Source organism: Arachis stenosperma, chromosome 7 (assembly GCF_014773155.1).
Source record: "Arachis stenosperma cultivar V10309 chromosome 7, arast.V10309.gnm1.PFL2, whole genome shotgun sequence".
Lineage (NCBI taxonomy): Eukaryota > Viridiplantae > Streptophyta > Magnoliopsida > Fabales > Fabaceae > Arachis > Arachis stenosperma.
In genome coordinates this window covers 28,951,314-28,960,729 of record NC_080383.1, presented here as the reverse complement: position 1 = coordinate 28,960,729, position 9,416 = coordinate 28,951,314, and the positions used below count along the sequence as shown (strand labels likewise).

The 9,416-nt window shown below is 42.9% G+C and overlaps 1 non-coding gene across 1 annotated transcript; it reads left to right on the top strand.

The window, feature by feature from the left end:
* The first annotated feature begins 8,776 nt into the window (after positions 1-8,776).
* LOC130942625 (small nucleolar RNA R71) lies at positions 8,777-8,884 on the top strand. The gene has a single exon (XR_009071191.1). It is a non-coding gene; the product is annotated as a small nucleolar RNA R71 (small nucleolar RNA).
* The last annotated feature ends 532 nt before the right edge of the window (positions 8,885-9,416 follow it).

The following is a 9,416-nucleotide window of genomic DNA, read 5'->3' as shown; positions in this document are numbered from 1 at the left end:
ATTGAATGTTTTGCAAAGATAAACTATTAAAAATCCTAATTAAGAAATTAAGTATTTTAGTCATTGATTTAGATTAATAGTTAAGATTAATTTTATAATTAAATTTAATAATTAAAATTAGGGATAAGTATTGTTTTGGTCCCTCACGTTGAGGGTCGGAATCAAACCCATCCCCGATCTAATTTTCGATTTAGAATCGTCCTTAATGTTTTTTTTTATATTAAAATCGTCCTTTTTAATTTTTATTCCTAAACTACCCTTCCTTTTTAATAAAATTTAAAAAATTAAAAAAAATAAAACACGGTCTCCCCTTTCCCACCCTCCGGTTTCCCCCTCCCCCACCCTCCGGTCTCTCCTTCCCCCCTCCCCCAACCTCCGGTCTCCCCTTCCCCCCTCCCCCACCCCTCCAGTCTCCCCTTTCCCCCCACCATCCACCCCCACCCCACCCCACCCCACCCCACCCCCGGTCTCCCCCTCCCCGTCTCCCCTTCCCCCTTCCCCCCTCCCCCACCCTCCGGTCTCCCCTTCCCCCCACCATCCACCACCACATTTACCTCCACCACCAAGAAAAACATCAATAAAATCAACATCATCATCATCATCAACACCCACTGCCACTCCACCACCACCAACGCCGCCGCCGTCCCCCTCCCCGCTTTCCCCTTTCCCCTCCCCCTCCCCCTCCCCCTCCCCTTCCCCCCACCCCCACCCCCACCCTCCCCCTCACTGCCTCCCCCTTCCCCCCACCCAGCGTCCCCTCCCTCGCCCCTCCCCGTCTGCCCTTCCCCCACCTCCACCTCCACCTCCACCTCCACCTCCACACAGAGAAGCAGAAACAGAAAATCAACAAATCATAAACAGAAAGCAACAATTCAGAAATCAACAGCAAACAATTCAGTCATCAATTAACAAACTTCTTCCATCAACAGCAAACAATTCAGAAATCAAGAAATTCAGAAATCAAGAAAACCAACAACTCAAAACCAACAATGATTCAACAAATCAAGAAGCGGAAGAAGCAGAAGACGAAGCAGCGAAGCAAGAAGCAGAGGCGGCGAGTAGCAGCGGCGAGGCGGCGACGACGAGGAGGTCACTGCGGCGACCTCCCTGTTTCTCCCCCCTTCTTTCTCTCTCCACCCCCGGTAGCGTGGTGAGGACGACGGCGGCAGCGCGGCGAGGACGCGGTGGTGATGAAGACGCGGCGGCTCCAAGCCCGTGACCCCCTCACTCGCGATCCATCTCTCTTCGTGGTTCTGCTCACGATGGCACGACGCAAACGGCGCGATGGTGGCGGCGACTGAAGCACGAACGGCGGCGACAGAGTCTGACGGCAGCAACGCGAGCAGCAGCGAGCTGCTCCCTCCCCGGTGCCATCCCCCTCCCCCCTTCCCTTCCCCTCCCCTCCCCTCCCCTCCCCTGCCCCTGCACCTTCGTATACCCCCCATCCACGCGTTTTCTTCCCCCTCCCCTCCCCAAACACGCGTTTTTTTTAATTTAATATATTTTATTATTAAAATAGAAATAGGGGTAGTTTAGGAATTAAATTAAAAATTTTAACAAAAAGGACGATTTTAATACAAAAAAATACGTTAAGGATGATTTTAAATTCAAAATTAGAAGAGGGACGATTTCGATTCCAACCCTTAATGTAAGGGACCAAAACAATACTTATCCCTTAAAATTACTGAAATATCTTATTAATTTATACTATAAACTATAGACAATATTTTAAATGTACTATATAGTATTAGGTGTTCTAAAACTTTTAGCCATTAATATTAATTATATATATTATGATTAAAATTAATAGTTAACATTAATTTTATGAATGAGATAAATGACTAAAATATCGTCTTACACATCATGTTACATGTGAAATGCATCCTAAATTATAATTCACTAAATGCATGTAGACAGGACAATTAACCTTTTTTATATAATAAATTTAGATGTGGTACCACTTTAAAATTAGGGTAAAAAACCAAAATGAGCCAAGGAGAGCTCAAAATTACCCAATTCAGCCAATTCAAAAAGCCATACATGAATCAACCAGAACAAATTATTATATAAATCGAATCAATATGATTCGAATTATGTTGAGGCAAGAAACAAAGGTAATTCGAATTGAGTTAATTCGAATTACTAGGAAGGAGCCATTGTTAAGTAATTCGAAACAACTTGTTTCGAATTACGCTTAACTAATTCGAATTTAGTTAGTTCGAATTACTAGGTTATGTTGTGATACTACATAATTCGAAACATATAGATTCGAATTATATATATATAGTGCGAGCCAGGGCTGTATATATATGCGGTGAACTCATGATGCTCTCAACAAAGAGGGGAGATGGCTAGTGAGGAGAGTTTCCTAGTTCTGCTACATTACAGAGGGTCGATTAAGAGAAAAACTCGGTCCGGCGTGAAGTTCACTGATAAGGATCCCCTATGTATTATCGTGACGCCGACAACCACCTACGATGCTCTTGTTAGCTCTGTGCTGGAGAAGTGGTGCGCGAAATTGTGAACAATACTTTTCACAACTCTCATAATCCCCGGTCATGAACTCCAAGAACTTGGTGGTTCAATTCCATGGCATTACACAACTTCGCACAACTAACCAGCAAGTGCACTGGGTCGTCCAAGTAATACCTTACGTGAGTAAGGGTCGATCCCACGGAGATTGTTAGCATTGAAGCAAGCTATGGTCATCTTGTAAATCTTAGTCAGGCAAACTCAATTGTATATGATGATGAACGAAAATAACATAGAAAATAAAGATAGTGATACTTATGTATATCATTGGTGTAGGAGCTTCAGACAAGTGTATGAAGATGCCTTCCCTTCCGTCTCTCTGCTTTCCTACAGCCTTCATCCAATCCTTCTTACTCCTTTCCATGGCAAACTCGTATAGGGTCTCACTGTTGTCAGCAGCTACCTCCCATCCTCGCAGTGAAAGCTAATGCACACACTCTGTCACAGTGCTGCCAATCACCGGTGTGGTTCCCTCCCCTACTGGAATAGAATCCAGTGATTCTTTTGCGTCTGTCACTAACGCCCAGCAAGTTACAGGTTTGAAGCACGTCACAGTCATTCAATCATTGAATCCTACTCAGAACACCACAGACAAGGTTAGACCTTCCGGATTCTCTTGAATGCTGCCATCAGTTCTTGCCTATACCACGAAGACTCTGATCTCACGGAATGGCTGGCTCGTTTGTCAGGCGAGCACTCGGTTGTCAGGCGATCAACCATGCATCGTGCAATCAGGAATCCAAGAGATATTCACTAAAGCCTCGAATGCTTGTAGAACAAGAATGGTTGTCAGTCACCTTGTTCATAGGTTGAAGAACGAGTGATATCTTAGATAAAGAACAAGCGGAGTTGAATAGAAGAACAATAGTAATTGCATTAATACTCGAGGTACAGCAGAGCTTCACACCCTTAATCTATGGTGTGTAGAAACTCCACCGTTGAAAATACATAAGCATAAGGTCCAGGCATGGCCGAATGGCCAGCCTCCAAAGATCTAAGATAGCATAAAAGTGAAGATAGCTACCAAAGTCTACTAATACAATAGTAAAAGGTCCTATTAATAGTAAACTAGTAACCTAAGGTGTACAGAAATGAGTAAATGACATAAAAATCCACTTCCGGGCCCACTTGGTGTGTGCTTGGGCTGAGCAATCAAGGAAATTCGTGTAGAGACCTTTTCTGGAGTTAAACGCCAGCTCCCATGCCAGTTTGGGCGTTTAACTCCAACTTTTATTCCTGTTCCGGCGTTTAACGCTGGAATTCCTGAGGCCGGATTTCTTCGCGGGTTTGGGCCATCAAATCTTGGACAAAGTATGGACTATTATATATTGCTGGAAAGCCCTGGATGTCTACTTTCCAACGCCGTTGAGAGCGCGCCAATTGGGCTTCTGTAGCTCCAGAAAATCCACTTCGAGTGCAGGGAGGTCAGAATCCAACAGCATCTGCAGTCCTTTTTGGTCTCTGAATCAGATTTTTGCTCAGGTCCCTCAATTTCAGCCAGAAAATACCTGAAATCACAGAAAAACACACAAACTCATAGTAAAGTCCAGAAAAGTGAATTTTAAATAAAAACTAATAAAAATGTACTAAAATCTAACTAAAAGATATCAAAAACATACTAAAAACAATGCCAAAAAGTATACAAATTATCTGCTCATCACAACACCAAACTTAAATTGTTGCTTGTCCTCAAGCAACTGAAAATCAAATAAGATCAAAAGAAGAGAATATGCAATGAATTCCAAAAACATCTGTGAAGATCAGTATTAATTAGATGAGCGGGGCTTTTAACCTTCTGTCTCTGAACAGTTTTGGCATCTCAATCTATCCCTTGAAATTCAGAATGGTTGGCTTCTTTAGGAACTCAGAGTCCAGATAGTGTTAATGATTCTCCTAGTAAAGTATGATGATTCTTGAACATAGCTATTTATTGAGTCTTGGCTGTGGCCCAAAGCACTCTGTCTTCCAGTATTACCACCGGATACATACATGCCACAGACACATAATTGGGTGAACCTTTTCAGATTGTGACTCAGCTTTGCTAAAGTCCCCAATTAGAGGTGTCCAGGGTTCTTAAGCACACTCTTATTTGCCTTGGATCACAACTTTATTTCTTTTCTTTTTCTTTCTTTTCTTTCTTTTTTTTCGATTTTTTTTTTTTTTTTTTTTTTGAATAGCTTTTTCTTGCTTCAAGAATCATTTTATTGATTTTTCAGATCCTCAGTAACATGTCTCCTTTTTCATCATTCTTTCAAGAGCCAACATTCATGAACCACAAATTCAAGATACATATGCACTGTTTACACATACATTCAGAGAACAAAAATATTGCCACCACATCAAAATAATTAAACTATTATAAAATTCAAAATTCATGCAATTCTTCCTTTTTCAATTAAGCACATTTTTATTCAAGAAAGGTGATGGATTCATAGGACATTCATAACTTTAAGGCATAGACACTAAGACACTAATGATCATAAGACACAAACATGGATAACATAAAGCATAAAATTCGAAAAACAAAGGAATAAAGAACAAGGAAATCAAGGAATGGGTCCACCTTAGTGATGGCGGCTCTTCCTTGCTTTTGAAGGTCCTATGGAGTGCTTGAGCTCCTCAATGTCTCTTCCTTGTCTTTGTTGCTCCTCCCTCATGATTCTTTGATCTTCTCTAATTTCATGGAGGAGAATGGAGTGTTCTTGATGCTCCACCCTTAGTTGTCCCATGTTGGAACTTAATTCTCCTAGGGAGGTGTTTAGTTGCTCCCAATAGTTTTGTGGAGGAAAGTTCATCCCTTGAGGAATCTCAGGGATTTCTTGATGAGAGGGGTCTCTTGTGTATTCCATCCTTTTCTTGGTGATGGGCTTGTCCTCATCAATGGAGATGTCACCCTCTATGTCAACTCCAACTGAATAACAGAGGTGACAAATGAGGTGAGGAAAGGCTAACCTTGCCACAGTGGAGGTCTTGTCTGCCACTTTATAGAGTTCTTGAGCTATAACCTCATGAACCTCTATTTCCTCTCCAATCATGATACTATGGATCATGATGGCCCGGTCTATGGTAACTTCGGACCGGTTGCTAGTGGGAATGATTGAGCGTTGTATGAACTCTAACCATCCTCTAGCCACGGGCTTGAGGTCATGCCTTCTCAATTGGACCGGCTTTCCTCTTGAATCTTGCTTCCATTGTGCGCCCTCTTCACATATGACTGTGAGGACTTGGTCCAACCTTTGATCAAAGTTGACCCTTCTAGTGAAAGGATGCTCATCTCCTTGCATCATAGGCAAGTTGAACGCCACCCTCACACTCTCCGGACTAAAATCCAAGTATTTCCCCCGAACCATAGTGAGATAATTCTTTGGATTCGGGTTCACACTTTGGTCATGGTTCTTTGTGATCCATGCATTGGCATAGAACTCTTGAACCATCAAGATTCCAACTTGTTGAATGGGGTTGGTGAGAACTTCCCAACCTCTTCTTTGGATCTCATGGCGGATCTCCAGATATTCACCCTTTTTGAGTAAAAAGGGGACTTCGGGGATCACCTTCTTCAAGGCCACAACTTCATAGAAGTGGTCTTGATGCACCTTTGAGAGGAATCTATCCATCTCCCATGACTCGGAGGTGGAAGCTTTTGCTTTCCCTTTCCTCTTTTTAGAGGTTTCTCCGGCCTTTGGTGCCATAATGGTTATGGAAAAACGAAAAAGCAACGCTTTTACCACACCAAACTTAAAATGTTTGCTCGTCCTCGAGCAAAAGAAGAAAGAAAGGAGTAGAAGAAGAAGAAATGAGGAAGAGGGGGAGGGTAGTGTGTTCGGCCAAAGGGGGAAGAAGTGGTCTTTAGGTTGTGTGAAAATGAAGGGTTGAAGAAGGGTATTTATAGGAGAGAGGGGGGTAAAGGTTCGGCCATTTGAGGGTGGGTTTGGGAGGGAAAGTGGTTTGAATTTGAAGGGTGAGGTTGGTGGGGTTTTATGAAGGATGGATGTGAGTGGTGAAGAGAAAGATGGGATTTGATAGGTGAGGGGTTTTTGGGGAAGAGGTGTTGAGGTGATTGGTGAATGGGGGAAGAAGAGAGAGAGTGATGGTAGGGTCCTGTGGGTCCACAGATCCTGTAGTGTCAAGGAAAAGTCATCCTTGCACCAAATGGCATCAAAATCCACGTTTTGACCCATTTCTGGCGTTAAACGCCGGGCTGGTGCCCATTCCTGGCGTTTAACGCCAGGTTGTTGCCCTTTACTGGCGTTTAACGCCAGTCTGGTGCCCTTTTCTGGCGTTAAACGCCCAGAAAGGTGCCAGACTGGGCGTTAAACGCCCAACTGCTAGGCTGACTGGCGTTTGAACGCCAGCAGCATCTTCCTCCAGGGTGTGCTGTTTTTCTTCCTGTTTTTCATTTTGTTTTTGCTTTTTTCATTGTTTTTGTGACTTCTTATGATCATCAACCTACAAAAAAGATAAAATAACAAAAGAAAATAATTAATTATAAAACATTGGGTTGCCTCCCAACAAGCGCTTCTTTAGTGTCATTAGCTTGACAGAGGGCTCTCATGGAGCCTCAGAAATGCTCAGAACCGTGTTGAAACCTCCCAACACCAAACTTAGAGTTTGAATGTGGGGTTTCAACACCAAACTTAGAGTTTGGTTGTGGCCTCCCAACACCAAACTTAGAGTTTGACTGTGGGGGCTCTGTTTGGCTCTGTTTTGAGAGGAGTTCTTCATGCTTCCTCTCCATGATGATAGAGGGATGTCCTTGTGCCTTAAACACCAAGGATTCTTCATTCACTTGAATGATCAACTCTCCTCTATCAACATCAATCACAGCCTTTGCTGTGGCTAGGAAGGGTCTGCCAAGGATGATGGATTCATCCATGCACTTCCCAGTCTCTAGGACTATGAAATCAGTAGGAATGTAATGGCCTTCAATCTTAACCAGAACATCCTCTACAAGTCCATGGGCTTGTTTTCTTGAGTTGTCTGCCATTTCTAGTGAGATTTTTGCAGCTTGTACCTCAAAGATCCCTAATTTCTCCATTACAGAGAGGGGCATGAGGTTTACACTTGACCCTAAGTCACACAAGGCCTTCTTGAAGGTCATGGTGCCTATGGTACAAGGTATAGAAAACTTCCCAGGATCCTGCCTCTTTTGAGGCAGTTTCTGCCTAGACAGGTCATCCAGTTCTTTGGTGAGCAAGGGAGGTTCATCTTCCCAAGTCTCATTTCCAAATAACTTGTCATTTAGCTTCATGATTGCTCCAAGGTATTTAGCAACTTGCTCTTCAGTGACATACTCATCCTCTTCAGAGGAAGAATACTCATCAGAGCTCATGAAAGGCAGTAGCAAGTCCAAGGGAATCTCTATGGTCTCAGTCTGAGCCTCAGATTTCCAAGGTTCCTCATTGGGGAACTCATTAGAGGCCAGTGGACGTCCAGTGAGGCCTTCCTCAGTGGCGTTCACTGCCTCTTCTTCCTCCCAGAAATCGGCCATGTTTATGGCTTTGCACTCTCCTTTTGGATTTTCTTCAGTGTTACTTGGGAGAGTGCTTGGAGGAAGTTCAGTGATTTTCTTGCTCAGCTGACCCACTTGTCCTTCCAAATTCCTAATGGAAGATCTAGTTTCAGTCATGAAACTTTGAGTGGTTTTGATCAGATCAGAGACCATGGTTGCTAAGTCAGAATTATTCTGCTTAGAGCTCTCTGTCTGTTGCTGAGAAGATGATGGAAAAGGCTTGCCATTGTTAAACCTGTTTCTTCCACCATTGTTATTGAAACCTTGTTGAGGTCTCTCTTGATTCTTCCATGAGAAATTTGGGTGATTTCTCCATGAAGAATTGTAGGTATTTCCATAGGGTTCTCCTAGGTAATTCACCTCTTCCATGGAAGGGTTCTCAGGATCATAAGCTTCTTCCTCAGATGAAGCATCCTTAGTACTGTTTGGTGCATTTTGCATTCCAGACAGACTTTGAGAAATCAAATTGACTTGTTGAGTCAATATCTTGTTCTGAGCCAATATGGCATTCAGAGTGTCAATCTCAAGAACTCCTTTCTTCTGACTAGTCCCATTGTTCACAGGATTCCTTTCAGAAGTGTACATGAATTGGTTATTTGCAACCATTTCAATCAATTCTTGAGCTTCTGCAGGCGTCTTTTTCAGATGAAGAGATCCTCCAGCAGAGCTATCCAAGGACATCTTGGATAGTTCAGAGAGACCATCATAGAAAATACCTATGATGCTCCATTCAGAAAGCATGTCCGAGGGACATTTTCTGATTAATTGTTTGTATCTTTCCCAAGCTTCATAGAGGGATTCTCCATCCTTCTGTCTGAAGGTTTGGACTTCCACTCTAAGCTTACTCCATCTTTGTGGTGGAAAGAACTTTGCCAAGAAGGCATTGACTAGCTTTTCCCAAGAGTCCAGGCTTTCTTTAGGTTGAGAATCCAACCATATTCTAGCTCTGTCTCTTACAGCAAAAGGGAATAGCATCAGTCTATAGACCTCAGGGTTAACCCCATTAGTCTTGACTGTGTCACAGATTTGCAAGAATTTAGCTAAAAACTGATGAGGATCTTCCATTGGAAGTCCATGGAACTTGCAATTCTGTTGCATTAGAGAAACTAATTGAGGCTTAAGCTCAAAGTTGTTTGCTCCAATGGCAGGGATAGAGATGCTTCTCCCATAGAAATCAGGAGTAGGTGCAGTGAAGTCACCCAGCACCTTCCTTGCATTGTTGGCATTGTTGTTGTTTTCGGCTGCCATGGGTTCTTCTTCTTTGAAGAATTCGGTCAGGTCCTCTAAAGAGAGTTGTGCTTTGACTTCTCTTAGCTTTCTCTTCAAGGTCCTTTCAGGTTCAGGATCAGCTTCAACAAAAATGCCTTTGTCTCTG